A 6,000-nucleotide genomic window follows, 5' to 3' on the forward strand; every position below is an offset into this window, starting at 1 on the left:
CCTTCAGGAGGAGACGAACATCCCGGTTCATCCAAGGCTTCTGGTTGGGGTACATGGTGATCCGTTTCTGGGTGGTGACACTGTCTGTGGTTTCGGAGATGTAATCCAGTACAGATGAGGCGTACTGGTCCAGGTCTGTGTGGGTGAACATATTCCAGTCTGTGTTTTTAAATCTGTCCTGGAGCACTGCGTCTGTCCCCTCTGGCCACACTTTAATTGTCCTCACAGCAGGTTTCACACGTTGGATGAGTGGTGAATACCGAGGTGTGAGGAACAGGGAGAGATGGTCCGATTGTCCAATGTGGGGGAGGGGTGTTGCTTTATAGGCTCCAGCCAGGTTGGAATACACATGGTCTAAAGTCTTGTCTCCTCTGGTGTGGCAGGAGACATGTTGGTGGAATCTGGGGAGGACCGTCTTTAAGTTGGTGTGGTTGAAGTCGCCAGCAACAATAAAAGCAGCCTCGGGGTGTTTATTCTGGTGTTTGTTAATGGCTGCAGAAAGTTCTTTCATGGCCAACCTAGCATTAGCGTCGGGGGGTATATACACGGCAGTGAGTATGATAGAAGTGAGTTCTCGGGGGAGGTAATAAGGTCTGCATTTGACCATTAAAAACTCCGCATTAGGTGAGCAGTGACTCTCAGTAGTAGTGGAGTTCATGCACCAAGCATTGTTAATATAAATGCACAAACCTCCACCTCTGGTCTTGCCGGAGTCATCTGCTAGCCTGTCGCCTCGGTGTGTGTGGCGTCCTGCTAACTCGATAGCATTGTCCAGGCAGCTGTTGTTCAACCATGTTTCGGTGAAAAACATGACATTTGAGTCCATAATCCGTCTGTTGTTAGTGATGGAGAGCCGTATCTCATCCATTTTGTTTGCCAGAGAACGGACATTGGCGAGGAAAATACTGGGTAAAGGCAGCCGGTGTGATGTTAGCTTTAGCTTAGCCCGTAGCCCTCCGCGCCTACCTCGCCTTTGTTTACGATCTCGGCACCGTCTGCGTGCACTTCCGCCCGGCCGGGGAGAATGGGCAGCCTCCGGTGTTCTGGAGATCTCTGGGATGAGTCGGAGATCGGCGATAAAACTGTTGGAGTTATGAGTCCAGATGTCCAGAAGCTCTTGTCTGCTGTAGGTCAGCAACGCACAGCAATTCTGGATGAATAATCCGGTTAAAAGTAGATAAAAGTAGATTAAAAAAAAACGCTAAATAGCAGATTCTTAGGAACCCCCACTCCCTGGAATCCACCAAGGGCAGGAGGCCCAGGACCCACAGTAGCAGCAAAACCCCACAGAGCCTGGGGTAGCCCACCCAACCTCACCGCACAGGAAAACTACACCCACCCCAACATTCAATTAATTTCCATACCACATGAGACAATAGACACCCAGGTTGAGTTCATCCTCAGCTAGATAGGGGGTATCTAGCAGAGTTACCCCTATAGGCCCCCCTCGCCAAGGCTGGGCCCCCGTGCATGCACCCACTCACAACCCCAGTGACACATCAACGAGGACCCAAGGCCCAGCCAGAGCCCCAACCCGGACTCAGAGCACCCCCAGAACCCCAAGTCCCCAAGCCCAGCCCAGACCCACCAAGGGGCAGCTAGGCTACCAGGCCGGTAACCTGGGCCGCTGGCACAGACCCTCCACCAGCCCTGCTGCACACAGCCACCAGAAAAACACTACCCAAGAGCCACCAAAGCCCCATCCAGATCATGTATCAAGACTAATATGATCTATCAGAATGTCTCTAAATTAGTTAGAATTAAGATTATTTTTATTTTTCTAGTTCATGAGGAGTGTGGTGGATTTTTTATGAGGTGCCGTAAGGGACATTATTACTGAAACGCTCTCACACACACAACTGAAACGCTCTCACACACACAACTGAAACGCTCTCACACACACTACTGAAACGCTCTCACACACACTACTGAAACACTCTCACACACACTACTGAAACACTCTCACGCACACTACTGAAATTTTAGCTCTCACACACACTACTGAAACACTCTCACACACACTACTGAAATTTTAGCTCTCACACACACTACTGAAACGCTCTCACGCACACTACTGAAATTTTAGCTCTCACACACACTACTGAAACGCTCTCACACACACTACTGAAATGCTCTCACACACACTACTGAAACGCTCTCACACACACTACTGAAATGCTCTCACACACACTACTGAAACACTCTCACGCACACTACTGAAATTTTAGCTCTCACACACACTACTGAAACACTCTCACACACACTACTGAAATTTTAGCTCTCACACACACTACTGAAACGCTCTCACGCACACTACTGAAATTTTAGCTCTCACACACACAACTGAAATGCTCTCACACAAACTACTGAAACGCTCTCACGCACACTACTGAAACACTCTCACACACACTACTGAAATTTTAGCTCTCACACACACTACTGAAACGCTCTCACACACACTACTGAAACGCTCTCACACACACTACTGAAATTTTAGCTCTCACACACACTACTGAAACGCTCTCACACACACTACTGAAACGCTCTCACACACACTACTGAAACGCTCTCACACACACTACTGAAACGCTCTCACACACACTACTGAAATTTTAGCTCTCACACACACTACTGAAACGCTCTCACACACACTACTGAAACGCTCTCACACACACAACTGAAATTTTAGCTCTCACACACACTACTGAAATTTTAGCTCTCACACACACTACTGAAACGCTCTCACACACACAACTGAAACGCTCTCACACACACTACTGAAATTTTAGCTCTCACACACACTACTGAAACGCTCTCACACACACAACTGAAACGCTCTCACACACACTACTGAAACGCTCTCACACACACTACTGAAACGCTCTCACACACACTACTGAAATTTTAGCTCTCACACACACTACTGAAACGCTCTCACACACACTACTGAAACGCTCTCACACACACAACTGAAACGCTCTCACACACACTACTGAAACGCTCTCACACACACTACTGAAATTTTAGCTCTCACACACACTACTGAAACGCTCTCACACACACAACTGAAACGCTCTCACACACACTACTGAAACGCTCTCACACACACTACTGAAACGCTCTCACACACACTACTGAAACGCTCTCACACACACTGCTGAAACGCTCTCACACACACTACTGAAACGCTCTCACACACACTACTGAAATTTTAGCTCTCACACACACTACTGAAACACTCTCACACACACTACTGAAATTTTAGCTCTCACACACACTACTGAAACGCTCTCACACACACTACTGAAACGCTCTCACACACACTACTGAAACGCTCTCACACACACTGCTGAAACGCTCTCACACACACACTACTGAAATTTTAGCTCTCACACACACTACTGAAACGCTCTCACACACACTACTGAAACGCTCTCACACACACTACTGAAACGCTCTCACACACACTACTGAAATTTTAGCTCTCACACACACTACTGAAACGCTCTCACACACACTACTGAAACGCTCTCACACACACAACTGAAACACTCTCACACACACTACTGAAATTTTAGCTCTCACACACACTACTGAAATTTTAGCTCTCACACACACTACTGAAACACTCTCACACACACTACTGAAATTTTAGCTCTCACACACACTACTGAAATTTTAGCTCTCACACACACAACTGAAACGCTCTCACACACACTACTGAAACGCTCTCACACACACACTACTGAAATTTTAGCTCTCACACACACTACTGAAACGCTCTCACACACACTGCTGAAACGCTCTCACACACACAACTGAAACGCTCTCACACACACTGCTGAAACGCTCTCACACACACTGCTGAAACGCTCTCACACACACTACTGAAACGCTCTCACACACACTACTGAAACGCTCTCACACACACTGCTGAAACGCTCTCACACACACAACTGAAACCAGAGGCATTTCTGCTGAACAGGAAGTTGTTTCCTGACAAGGAAACTGATGGAAAAAGTGGTATATTTCAAAACACTACAAGGATTTCTACTCAGCAACCTGCTAGTACAGCAGTCCCCAACCTTTTTTGCGCCACGTAAACGATATAAAAATAAAAAAACGATAAATACCATGAAAACCATAAATAGAAATGTGTTCGAATTTTTGTGGAGGAATAAAACCCATTACATAGAAAGATCTCAGCTTGTGAAGGGATACAATAAAGGTGGTATCAAAACTCCAGAATTGGAATTTATGGTTGGCACCCTTAGAATTAAATGGTTAAAATCTTGTCTGTCACAGCCAGACTCTACTTAGCTCCACATCCCATGATTCTTGTTTAATAAAATAGTATACAGGATTAGACTTTATTTTGAAATGTGATTTTGCGGCAAATAAAATCCCCATAAAGATATCAAACTTTCCAAAACAGACGTTGCATTTTTGGGAAAATGAGATTTACCCACAACTTCTCCCCATAATTCAACCTTATGGAATAATAGGGTAATAACACTTAATCAAAAATCAATTTTCAAGAGTGACTGGTTTGAACAAAAATATTATATTCATAACAGATTTGTTGGATGATAACGGTGTCATTCTAAGTTACACAGACTTTTCAGAAAAATATTGTCTAAACTGTTCTCAAAGAGAATATAACAAATTTTGTGAACTGGTCCCACTGCCTCTGCTTCATTTGATTAAAATTTTTATGATATACAATAATTTCTCATCAGTGCTCCCAAATTTATTGCTAGGGCAATGTCAGCTGTTTGATAAAAATGCAATAAGAAATTTGTTAGTAGTTTCTTCAAAGACAAAATATTTCATAGTTACAACAGAATGGTTACATGGCATGGTTCTAATTTAGTTATTTCATATACACTGGATAAAGCATACTAAAAATTTATGAAATAGCCTATTCTACCTAAAGTTAAAGAAACACACTTTAAACAAAACTAATACTGTGGCAGAATTTCTAAAAAAAAAAAGAGATTTGGCTTTGAGGTGGATCAGTGTTCTTTTTGAACTGATGAAAATGAAACCCTAGAACATCTTTTTTTCCCTATGCCCTATCACACAATGTATTTGGTGCAACTTAAAAAATTGGATTTCCCTAAATATTAATGATGTGCCACTGTTTGAATTACATCATAATTTTTTTTATATGGATCATCTAGCATTGGATGTCTCAGACATTATTAACATCATCATACTTTTGAGTAAATATCATATCCATTGTGTTAAATGGAGGAACGCTAAGTCTTCTCTCCCTGGTTTTATTGATGATTTTAAGATATTTTTCTTTGCTAAAAAAGACAAAAAGCACATATGCCAAAAAAATAACCAGGATAATGCACGTCTCCCGCTATTCTAAATTTTGACTTATGCTGAGGCTAATATATTGTTAAGTAATGCAGCTGTCTCACTAAGGTCCAGAATCGATTTGTTCCACGATTCGATTCAATTCAATTCGATTTGATTATGGGGAATTTTGACAGTCAGAAATATTATAATTCAGATCAGTACATTTACATATTTTTGTATTTAAAAAAAGGAAGCTGACACACGCAAGACTTTATCAAAGGTGTGAGCGTCACAGCAGATGCCTTTGTGTCAAAGTAGCTGAAGATAAAACACAGAAAAACATGAAGGTGGTTTTCCTGGCCTGGGATTTTATAAAAAATATTCTGCAGTACATCAAAAACGAAAGAAAACTATTAATCAACATATGAACGTTACCTCTGACGTTACAGCGGTTTTATTAGGTTTTCTTTTCGGAAGTATGTAAAATGAAAAAAAAAAAAAAACAGCGGCCGACTGCGCTGTAAACAACAGTAGACTTGTGCATAACAAGCAAGCGAATAATACAGAAAACAGATTTTTAGACGGGAAACTGTTCTTGAAGTACAGAGAGAGAGAAAAAGAGGGCTGTGCATGACGTGCGATTTTATCGTGGTGGAAGCAAAACAGTGAGGGAATTCATGACGATGTTTA

This window comes from Rhamphochromis sp. 'chilingali' (genome assembly GCF_963969265.1).
Source record: "Rhamphochromis sp. 'chilingali' genome assembly, chromosome: 11".
Classification (NCBI taxonomy): domain Eukaryota; kingdom Metazoa; phylum Chordata; class Actinopteri; order Cichliformes; family Cichlidae; genus Rhamphochromis; species Rhamphochromis sp. 'chilingali'.